Source organism: Falco rusticolus, chromosome 6 (assembly GCF_015220075.1).
Source record: "Falco rusticolus isolate bFalRus1 chromosome 6, bFalRus1.pri, whole genome shotgun sequence".
Lineage (NCBI taxonomy): Eukaryota > Metazoa > Chordata > Aves > Falconiformes > Falconidae > Falco > Falco rusticolus.
The window spans coordinates 85,996,252-86,008,517 of record NC_051192.1 but is presented as its reverse complement, the minus strand read 5'-3'; the positions used below and the strand labels follow the sequence as shown (position 1 = coordinate 86,008,517).

The 12,266-nt window shown below is 36.5% G+C and overlaps 1 protein-coding gene across 4 annotated transcripts in view; it reads left to right on the top strand.

The window, feature by feature from the left end:
* RNGTT (RNA guanylyltransferase and 5'-phosphatase) overlaps positions 1 to 12,266 on the top strand; it is a 193,439-nt gene that overhangs the window by 66,659 nt on the left and 114,514 nt on the right. The gene's annotated exons all lie outside the window — the stretch shown is intronic.

Here is a 12,266-nt window from a genome sequence, read left to right as displayed (position 1 = left end):
ACAGTGGAAACTGTTAACATGTATACAGAGAAACTGTGGAATTAAATTTTAGATCATAACAAAATAATGTCATATAATATTTCTAAATGTCATTTACTGGAATATCACTTTGAACTATTCTCAGTATTTTTGGCCAGCATTATTGTCATGTTTCAAAATTGCAGTGTACTCCATTTTTGTATTTATTTTGGTTCTACGTTATCTTTGTTTTACAGGGCTAAATAGTGTTAAAATTCATGTTTAGAAGTGTAGTAGTTGAGACAGGGCAACCTTGTCTCAGTTATATGCTGTATTTCTCTGGCTTTTAACGAAGGGACTTGTAAGACTGAAGACCGATACCTAAATGAAGCCCAAATTACTTAGCTTGGCTTCTCTGTGTCTAAGTTAACTAAATACCATGAGCGCTGTTGCCTTTTATGAGCAGAAATTGTGAGAGGGTACATTTATTCTTAAAAGCTGTATGCTTAAAGTTTCAGCCTAACCCCCAAAGAACCTAATCTATAAATAGTTGTGTCCAATTTGTCCCTTGCAGCACTGGCGTTTGACAGGTTAAGTGTTTGAGAGACCAACATCGATCTGAGATTTAAGAGAAGTAGTGGTCTGCTAGTAACAGGTCATCTGGGAGTAAAAGTAATTGTTTTCATTTGATGTACAATACTGTGATTTTGGGAGAATGTCGTGAAATCACGGAGTTGAGTGTCTCAGTACGACATGACATCTTTCTTCAGACTTAGTCAGGATTTCACCTGAGTATGACCCAGAAGAGGTAAGGAAGTCATTAAAGAAGGGTGATGTGTTCATCAGGAGAGAATGGTAACAGAAGCTTAACAGTGAGTAGAGGCTATAAAAAGAAAAATGAGAGAAAGTGAGTGGGCAAAGACTTAAGTTTCACAAATTTTCATCCACATTATTATCAGTGACTCTTATTGTTACTTAGCTTTTTGATTTTGCTGTGGTGTATCAGGAATAAACTACAGCAGCCTTCTAGAAAGAACATTCGAAACTAAGAGAATAGACTGGTTGAAATATGTAGTTTGTGTTTGGCTCTAAGCGTCTCCATGGGAAAAGTCTTAGGAAGAAGAAGAAGAGTTTCAGTGATTGGGAGAGACCTATACTGGCGTTTTTAGGGAAAACATGGAAATAATCTATCTTGGCTGTCTTTTTCCATGATAAATTTTGTATTGAATTCTGATGTTTCTCACCTCTAGCTGCTGCAAAAGTCAGTCAGGGATGCTGATGTAACCCTTAGATTAATTTCTTTTAATCACTGTTTCTGTGGCATCTAGTTTCTAGAAGCTTGTGGTAACACATCTCATTGTGTTACAAGAGATGCCTATGTCAAGAAAAACAAGTGATTCTTCATGAGATTAAAAAAAAGATTTTTATTGTCATTTTTTCAGTCTGAATCATGATGTTGATTATTATTAACAGCAACTCAAAATACGACATTGCTGTCTCACTGCTTTCATTTCATATGCTAAAAGGAGATTCATAGAAAGGAAGCTATATCCTAGTGAAATAAGGCCACCTTTGGACCTCAACTCCGAGGAGACACAGAGCAATCTCTGCTTTTTCTTTTCTGCTTCATTTGGCTCAAAGTATATAAAATCATCTCTCAAAGCCTATTTCTGAGAGGCTGCATACACATATACTAATAACTGAAGCTGTGCAAAGGGCAGGATCCTGCTACTGAAAGTTTATCCTCTTTTTAAGCAGTTAAAATGGTCCCTGACACAGTTTTGGCCCTGGCTGGCTATGGTGCCCTTGAGCAGTTCTCAAGAATAGTTTAAAGTTTAACGTTGCTCAGGGACCGTTCTTATCAGTGTTCTGAGATGCCGTCACCTTCTTTTGGAGAGCGAGACTATGTCTGTGGTCAGACGGCTGGTGGCAGGGGCAGAGATGAGGCATTTGCTGTGGTGGTTCACCAGTGTAGATGTACCCAGAGTCTTCTAGTTCGCAGATTTGGGGCTCACCTCTCTGAAGTTCAGAAGGTGCTGTTCTGTGAAATACCAGGTATTCTGCTGTTAATGTGCCTTTAGGGGCTTAGGGCAGAGGACGTGAAGGTTCTTTGCGTTGAAAAGAGAGGGAATAAAGCGGAATAAAAAATAGTGGTATATCATGACATACAGCAGCGTTCCCTTCTGGAGGGTAAAAGAAGTTCCAAGAAGCTTGAAAACTAGTATGAAACTTCTGCTTGTCTATGGAGAAGATGGCACCAATATAGGAAAGATGTCATTATCATGTGAAGTCACATTTGACATGTGAAATGTTTCTAGAAGTAGAAATCAGTTGCAACACTGTTTATCTTTTCTCACATCCTAAGTATTTTTTTTTTCTAAGAAGAGTCTTTTTCTCATTGGAAAATGACAAAATATTTCTTAAAAATGCATGTATATATTTGGCTTTTCATACTCTAATTGAGGGGTTCTGGTCCACGTTTATGTCACTAGCTATGTGTGCACTCTGCACACATGAAATCTGGATTTTTCATATTCCTCTGAACATAAAAGGCTAATGGCACCCAATATTCCTTGCGGTGTTTAGTCTTATTAAGTAGAGAGCTATATAATGCCTGGTACTTGTCACCTTCCTGATTTGTGTCGGCATGTAGCCGAGTTCGTTATTACGGTAGCTATAGCTGTATAACTACCTCTTTCACCTGAATAGTGAATAAAAGGTTCACATTTGGTGGGTAATTCTAGTGAACAGAGGAAGGCAACAATAGAATAATTCACAGTCCCAGAGGCAAATACAAGCAAATTCAAATCCCTATTCACCAGAAACAATCCACAAAAGAACATGTCTTCATTCTCCAGTCGCCTTTGAGACAGCTCTTCCTGAGAAGCCTTGTTCTGAGACAAGATCTTAGGTAATTTTCAATAATTACATGTAGATGTATAGATACTAAACTTAAGCAACTATTTTTTTCCTTAGTTAAGTAATAAAAAGTAACACTGGCATAATGTAGGATCTAATTAACGCATTCTTAGCAAAGATGCTGAAAATGAATAGTACTTTCCTTTTCCTTTCTAACCCTGGCCTTTAAATTTTTAAACTCTAGCCAAGTTTTCATGAGACCAGATTGCAATGATAAGAATAGACTTGAATGATTGAAAAAGAGTAATTATTTTAATTTTTAGAGGGGAGATAGAATTTTGATTAAATTTCCTAATACTCTGTGCATTAAATTAAGTCAAGATCAAGATTTCTTTGGTTGCCATTATGTGTAACAATGCTGTAGCTGTTAGATAAAATTTTTCATGGTAAACAGATAACGCTGGTCATAAATCCTCCCAACGTGCTCATTGAATTCATGTCTGAAAAATTTTTGGTTTAGATCCCTGTAAAATATTAACATGTCACACTTTCCTGTTATAAAACTCATTTGAAAGTGATGTAAAGCTCATGGTACGTGACGTCTCTCATTTATTAGCCTGTTAACCTTATCTTTAAAACGTACTGTGAACATTTTGAGGCCATAATTCAGAGATGCAAGTGTTTAATTGAGTATTTTCAGTTTACAAATGCACCTGGCTGCCAGTCACCCTTCCACTTTTAGTTCTGAGGTTGTTTCTCAAATAGTGCCACCTCAAAATACGGATTTAAAATGCTTTTGTTACTAATAGTACTCTGGAAAATGAGGATGCCATGCACATGTTTACTCTTACACCCTTTCTATTTCTTGAGGAGACATACCCAACAAGCGCCCAAATGTGTGTAACAGTGCTCTTATGGTGTGTTACGTTCTCAAAGTCTGTATATATCCCTTCATTCTGTCATGGTTTAGAGGTGTCAGGTAATGGAATACAGAGCGTCTACTCAGTTGTGTCTTACTTTGCTTTCTGGTGTCACATCGGTGCTGTCTCCTCCTCATCCCATTTTTATAATGCAGTTTATTGAGAGCAGGGGCAGCTTGGCCAGGTACTGTGTTTTAGTATTCTTTAGGCTATATGAATAGGGTAGCATTACAGAATAGGGAGGGCAACAAGTGGTGTGCTAGGAGCACTTGTAAAATGGAGAATCAACATAGTAAGGGAGTGATGCTGCAGAAGCTTTTGGATCCGTGGAGATGGATGGTTAGAAATGCATCTTTAGCTAGCTGTCTTTTTCAGTCTTTCTTGCCTTATTCCCCTTCCCTGTTGATCATCACAGAAAACCGGACTTGCATGTCTGAGCAGCAAAATTTGCAAATCTCTTTACCTAGTCTGTAAACTTCCAAACAGATAATTTCTGCTTTCTTCCCTGTTGGTCCTTGTGCTTGAGTAAAGTGCATATGCAACTGAAAAGTAGCATTTTAACTCATATTTGTATCCCTCTTTAAAACTCTGTCTTGCTATGATGCCTACAAAAAGTAAATTATTGCTCAGAGTGGTAATTGGTACATGCTGACCACTGTATCTTTGGCGTGCTTGTGTTCTTTTTATATATTTTGTGTTAATAAGCTGCTTGTTTTGGGGGAACTTCTTTAGCATTGTAATTAGTTTGAAGGTTGGCTGTTTTACTTACTGATTAGATTATGTGAAAAATACATCTGGAATTACATGGAATTAGAGTCTCCTTTTCCCAACCCAGGGGGCAGTATGGATTGTAGTGAAGATGGTTTGTTTTCCACGTTTTCCAAATTAAAGAATGCTTAATGCAGTATTATATACAAGCAAAGGGAGTGTATCAAATTTTGTTATGCTTCTTTTATTCCCCAAAGGTGTTTCCATACCTTAAGATAAAGCATGTCTCGTGAGAACCTTTTTGAATGGCAGATTCTCGCTAGTTGTTAGGGGAAGAGACACATAGTGTTGCTCCTGGGAGAGAGATACAGGGACAAGTAGTTCTCCAAGAGCAACTTTAGGAGTTGCCATGTTATTAAATCCTTTATATTTTTCAGGTGTTCGAGTTCCATAGGTTTTACTTGCTTACTCTGATGTGACGCTTCTTCAGCAAACCATGAAACTTGCTACAAAAAATGCAAAGGAAGACCTGAAAGTTTAAGTTACATGAGAATGAAAATAACAAGTTACAAGTAAATGAGAATAACTCTGAAAAATTTAAAACTTATACAAATTAGAGAACGAAGTCTACAACCAAGTGTTTTTGTTCTTAGAAGGTCTTTTTAAAGAGCTCTTCTCCATAGTTTTTGCTAAACAGTTTTCTGTCTTTCATGTTTTTCGCCTTAAAAACCCTTGCTTTTTATTTGCAATATTTTTTTAATCTTGTTGTGCTAGGAACCATAACGTATGATTAAATAGAAAAACTGTCTCCTTCAGCTCGCTGTTTATAACGATCATTCCCATAGTAACTGCCAAGTGGACTTAAACCCAACTTCTGTCTCAGGCAAATACTCATACCTCTCAAGAATCTGGCAGTGATCACAACTGAAGTGGAAAGTGTGAAAAACTTTACAGTAGAGCAGGTTTTCTGGTTGCATTATCATGTCCAATTTCCTAAATATTGAGAATGAAGTCTAACACAGAGCTTTTTTTGTCCAGTGTATTTCAAAACAGGAAAACCTATAGGATGGTTGCGGGGTTATTGTATGGAAACAGCAGGAGTGTGTTCAAATGTCGTCATGTCTTTTTTCTCTTAGTTTTAAGTCCTCCTTTTCTACAATTAATCTAGCTGTAATATTTAATTGTTTCAGCTTTCTCCTTGTCTCTTGCCTTTCCACCTTTTTACTGTTTCTAGAGAAAAAGAACTGAAGAAAAATAATAAAAGTTAATCAGAAGGCTATACCAGATCTAAAATAACTATATAATTCAGGATAGGTTTTATGAAGGTGAAAGCAGGACCTCTCTAGTATTTTCTTTTCCATAGCTAGTATGTGTGAATAAACTGAGTGACTGTTACAGTCTGGGAGAGAATATGAAGGCCATATTTTCATCCTTTCTAGAATATTTCTCTTTATTTAAAAGAAATATGAAGAAAAATACTGCTTTTCTTTTGAGATGAGTATGGTAGTAATTAATCAGTATTTCTCACTCATAAGCTAACCATGCACACAATGAACTAGATATTTCAAACAGATTGTGTACTAAAGTTACAGATCTTTTACAAGTCTTTAGAAGTGTAACATGTATTACAAGCAGATACTTGATTTTTAGTTTTATCATGGTTTAGGAAAAGTGGGTGGTTCCTTTCCTAAGATGGTATTTGTGAATCAGTGCTTATTGTTTCTACTTTTTTTTCTCTTTTCTAATTTTTAAGATACTTTATGATTACTGTACTAGGCAGTCTTACTTTAAATACTATGAGGTGATTTGTATTCTAAAAAAAATAGTGCCACAATATTTTCAAGTATGGAAATGCCCTGAATAATGTCTTCAAGATGTAGGAATTTTCCCATGTTTTTTTAATTCACTGAAGTGGTAAATCTTTGTCATAAAGACAGCCCTGTAAAACCCAGCAATAGGTATTCTTATGAGAAGTCACTGTGAATGGCTGGTAGAAAGAGAGTGAGTGTGAGGAGAGTAGAAGTGGTGTCTGTCACAGTTAAGGTAAGGATGCTCCATTACTATGTGCAACAGCAGCACTAGGAAAAATAATTGGAAAAAACAGAAGCAGTAAAGCCCTGGTTTTGCTATTTGACTTTGTGGATGGCCAAAATTCAGCGCAAAATAAATTATTTAAATTTATATTCCCCTGGGAGACCCATGTGCAGTGTTTTTGTGTGTAAATATCCCATGGTGATGATGGCAAATCTGTTTTACAGCTATGGCTTATTAGAATTATGACTTGTACTTGTGTAATTGAAATGGGAAGTTGATCTACTTCTCAGATTACTTGAGGGGAGGCAGCCAGTCTAGACAGAACATAATTCCTTTTGGTTTTTATTATTTGCATCCCAGTAAAATCCCCCTTATTGAGTTCTGTTTTTCAAGGCTCAGAAGGATTTATGAGGATTACAAAGATCCTAAATGAAGCCACTGTTTATGCAGTCAAACAATGAATTGGACTGAGTTGTCTGTGCTCTCAAAGTAGTAGCTACTAAGCTTTTGGTGCTTAACTGGAGCTTTGTTTTAAAATGAGAGGGTTTAGGTGTTCACCCATGGTAGATGCCCATATCCATAAGTCTGCCTCTTCATTGTACAATGTTGATGGTGAGAATCATAATTCAGTCACTTCAACTCATTGTAAATATTCTGCCTTATATACATTACCTTTAAACAGCTGAAGCAAATTTCTCATCCACTTATAGTTATAAGGTCTGATGGTTTTTATCTTGAATTTGTATTCTGTTTTGAGCAATCCAAGGAGGAGAAGAGTGAGGAAGGGAGCAGCGTCTGTAGTACAATCAACTTTATGTTTTGATCTTATCTGTTTAGTCACAGTTTTGACAGTTCTGCTGTTTCATTCAAGTATGTTTGCTAATAAAAAAGAAAGTGTGGAGCTATATTTGTATATTCTGTTAGGTCTTGATGTTTATCCATGGGCAACAAACTTCTTTCCTTTGTTGATTAATACATATTTGAATTTACTTGTTTATTTTCAGTGATTTTTTTTTTAAAGGAAATACAAATAATTTAATACATGTCTTAAGCAATCTTTTTAATAGGTTGGATTCCCCAAACCATTTTCATTCAGTGATAAATCAAAGCATTATTCCAGTGTATAAGCTGACAACGTATAAATAGTAATTATGTTCCTGCAGCATGTTGGTTATATAGTTACAATTGAAACAGTTTTTCACATGCTCAACCTCATTGGTGCCAAGATAGATTTTAGAAACCATTTTGAAACTGCTAAATTCCTTGCCATTAACATATCTCTTTTGAATATTTGAGTGGTAAAATTTAGAAAAACAAATTTTAAAGTGCATTTTCAGATTATAATGGTTGTCTTGCTTTCTGCCTTTTAGAAGTGAAAATCTTAGAGTCACAATTCTACGTTTTTTTTCATTTCTCTAATACTTTAAATGTTGTTTTAAAAAGAAGACTTAATTGGAAATGAAAACCCCCAAACTTTTAGGTGATTGACTACAGTAATAATCTTATTTGGAGAATGAAATAGCACCTTCAGATTGTTTTTACATAAAGCTACGTGCATCAAAAAACCCAGCAGCATCTATAAAACCACAGTCAGAAGAAATACGTGCCAGATCATTAATATAAAATGCAAAATATTAGACTGCACGGTCTTCAGAAGATGGGAGAACTAATAATGGGCTTTCATTGGAAATGCAGATGTCAGCTGTGGGTGCCTTGAATTGTCAATAATAATGTTAAACACAGGGTAGAATGTCAGCCTGAGCTTATTCTTTATTCTTCTCTTAAAATCATTAAAGCTAAGACAGTTGTGACATATGTTCTGCTATGGCTCAGTAAGTGAAGATGTGTGTGGAACGTATATGCGTTTATGTGCTGAATTATTCATGACTAAGGTACTGATCTGGGGAAGCAAATGGGGCATGCTTTGCTGGCAGGTAGGCTTCGAACCATATCTCATGGAGGAAGAGAATAAATAGCCTACATTTATCCTGCACCAAGCTGGTTATCAGCTGTGTACACAGGCCCAGGCATTATTTTTCTTTTTACTATAGCTGCATAGAAAAAAAGCTGGAAAAAGATCAAATTCTCAAATAAAGTACTTTTATAGGATTTAGCTCCTACACACACCACATTGTTATCTGTACTGCATCTATCTAGGTAAAGGACTTTCCACATAAGGCTCACGGAATTTACTGAGCTGTAGCCACAAGGTCAACCTTAGAGGCAGGGGAAGGGAGACTTAAACCTGGAGGGCGATGGTGGCTCCTCGGGGACACCTTACTCCTTGCACAGAGAGAGGGGACTAAGGTGGGGTGCGCAGCAGAAATCCCGTTACTCTACCTGTCTCGGCGATTCCTGCTGCCTTTCTGGACTTAATGACCTGACATCAGAGTTACTCGCCAGGCCTCGTAGCCGTATCAGCATGACGTTGTGACTTCAGCGTGGAGGTCTCTGGGAACTAGGTGCAGGGCAGGAGGACAGCCTGATGCTTGACCACATACAGTCTCTTGGCACCCAGCTGGAGGAATGTCCTTGAGATTGTGAGTTTTGGTGGGTTTTTGTTATTTTTTTTAGCTCTTTTCAGCAAATAAATTACCTTTCCCCACCTCCTCAAGACAATGGATATTATATGAACTGCAGGCCCTGTTTTTTAGGATTTGTAAACATTTATTTCTTTTTGCAGTATACTAGACAAATCTTACTGGTATACTGGTCAAATCTTATGTGACTGCCTGTGTATGGGTTCTGTTGAGAAGTTAATTTGAAATAATGTAAGTTTAAATTTTATAAATGTTCAGTCCTGAGTAGATGTCAAAGCTCAGTAGAAATCTCATTTTACATTTTGAGAATATGTGGAGGATTGTATTTAAAACCAAAACACTATTTTAAAGTGTCACATCTGCTGTAAGCCCACTTTATACTGTGACCTCTTAGTGTGATGCACAAAGTTTCGATAGGTGAAGAGAGAATTCAGCTGCTTGAGGAAGAGATGTTGATTCAACAGGTGACTCCTCTCTTGAGGCTTGTCTAAATGATATTTTGCTTTAGGATAAATTTTAATTATAGTGAGGGGGAAATGTAACTTTCTAGCACAGACAGGAAACATGCTACTTGTTAATTTTGTTTTACCCTTTGCTAACAAACTTATTTTAGGTTAAAAACATCTGGAACAGGAATTATCACATAATGCACTCCAGTAACTATGCTGTTAGGCAGTGATGATCCTCATCCTTCTCAGACAAGCAAAAACTTTGATATTTAAATAATACCTCAAACATTTGAATGCTTAAATTAATAAAGCATCTGTATTGCCTGAAAACATACAAGTATTTGATGTCTGGGTTTAAATTATACATGCATCAATGCCTTGGCTTTGGACAACTTTTAAATGTGTCATATATATATATTTATATATATAAAAATATATACTAAATAATCTCTTCTTCTTTTTGTCAAGGTCTCAGAGTTATTTATTGCAGCCTGCGTTACCCTCCTACTTGTTTGATAAAAGCTAGGATTTTACCACTTGAAGGTTTTGGATCTGCCTGGGATAAATATATTGTATATTAGCAACATTTTTTGTAATTATGCAAGAATCTACTAATAAGGAAAAAGCCCTCCTCCTCCAGTATTTCTTTTCTTCAGTATGTTCTTGATTTAAATTCAATGTTATGGTGATTTTCCTATTGCTAATGTCTTGTGCTTTTGTGAGAGTGAAATACTCCTTAACTTTTAGTTTACTTGACTGATGAAGTTGCTCGGTAGCATTATCTGTGTTTTCCCATCTCATATAATCTTATGTCAACCTAGCTCTGACCTTTGTATGATGGAACCTAGTGGTAATACACCCTTCTGCTTAACAAGCCTTGAAATAAAAATACATGATTGGCAGAGCTGCAGGAAATAATTAGTTCCAAGTAGATGGGAGAAATGAAAGGATTATTTAAAGGAAAAGAAAATGGTTCAGCTGGTTTATGGTGCATATGAAGTTGTCTCATCTTTTAATTTAACTGTTAAGGGATTGAAATAAATTTAAGTCACGATGCAAAAGTGTTTTTGAATAAATAATTGTAAAGAAGCTCTCTAAATAACTTTACTGCTTATTGGAAGCTCAAATATTCGGAACATTAATTAGTTCATTTGCACTTTCAGACCTACTTGTAAAATGTGGCTGAGTGGAAAAGCTACTGTAGGGAAGAGAGCATCTTGTTGAAACATACCTAGAAAACAGTTTATGGTGTTCTTTGAAATAATAAAAAATATGTATATAGATTTCCCAGGAAAGAATTCTTCAATTGGTTCTTCAGTCAGTTGTTAACAGAAGTCAAGTTGCGTTTTCTATGCTTTAATTAGATATGCAAACCAGGACAAGCTCAATCACTGTATAGATGATTTCTCAAGTATGCTGTACATGGGGGAAGAAAGAAAGAAAGAAAGAAAGAGTGATTCTCCAGAATTTTGTCTATGACACTTAATCACACAGCTGTGTTCTGCCGCAAATGAATAAAGAGCGAGCCACTCTCCTGCTCCTGGGATTTTTCCATAGTCTTAATTTTCCATTCATGTGAATGGCTCTTTACTAATAACACCTTCATGGGTGAAAGGAAGGCAACGCTGAAGGCAAAGTCAACAGCCAGATAGGCTTTCTTCTTCTTCACAGGCACGGATCAATGACCAGAGATTAGAAGACATTTCACCCATGTTGTCACTGGCTTTGTACAGGACGTGCTTTCCTCCCAGGTGATGGTGGCTGTGCTGCCTGTCCTTGTCCAAGATTGAAGCCGAGTCCTGAAAGAAAGTGGTTGTGAATTCCATGTAGTATGGGAGCAGCGCATAGTTCTTAAAGCTGTTGCAATGAACAGTTGAGGACTTTTGATAGAGGTCTACTGCTAGGAAGGAAATGTTAAGAGAAACTTAATGCCCTTTTGGGAGCATGAAATACAGAAGGTTCAGGATGAGTTTGGAAAGAACATGGTTAAACTCAATTAGTCTAAATTGGCATTCTGTTTTTCTCTTAAGATATCTGTTCTGATACTACTCATTCTATCTCCTACCTTTGTATGCCTTGTCAGAATGTCATTTTGCCATTTATTTCCTTTTTCAGATTGACCAGTTCTGATTCTTTGATGCACATTAGAGCTGGGCTTCTTTGCTTTTAGATTCCCTTTCTGTTTCTCTTCTAGCTATGTTTAGTACAGGAAATATCTGCTTGCTGGTTCTCCTCCTCATCTGTATTGCTGCCATTGATGATTGAGTCCCATGTCTTCCCAGTTTCCTGTGCTCATTGCTTTCAAATTTTGAAAAATTGTGGTTTTGAAGCCAAAACTCCGTGAGCTTATTCTCTGTGAAAAGGATAGTTTTTGGAAATTACTTTTTTTGTGTGAATGAGGCAATGTGTGAAATGGCAACATGAGGGATGATCTCGTGTAAATAACTTTCAGTGCTGTATCGTGCCTGTAACAATGCAAATCTATGAGTTTTGTCCCTTATTATTATGAAAGTGATATGTCTGATTGAAACTAACTTTAGATTTTACCAGTTGCCAGTTGCTTATTTCCTCTTAGTGATATCCACAGTGTGTTCTCCTCACTATCTGATGCTTAAAATATAATTATGAGCAATTACTAATGTGATAAATGTGCATTTTGAATGCTCATACTGATGTGGTGCAATGCACCAAATGTGTAAAGAGCAATATAAAGCTGCTGGTTTATTTTAGATATCAAAAGGTCAGAGTACAGTACTGAGACTCAGAGAAAGGCTTTTACTACCTTTTGTCACTGAGCG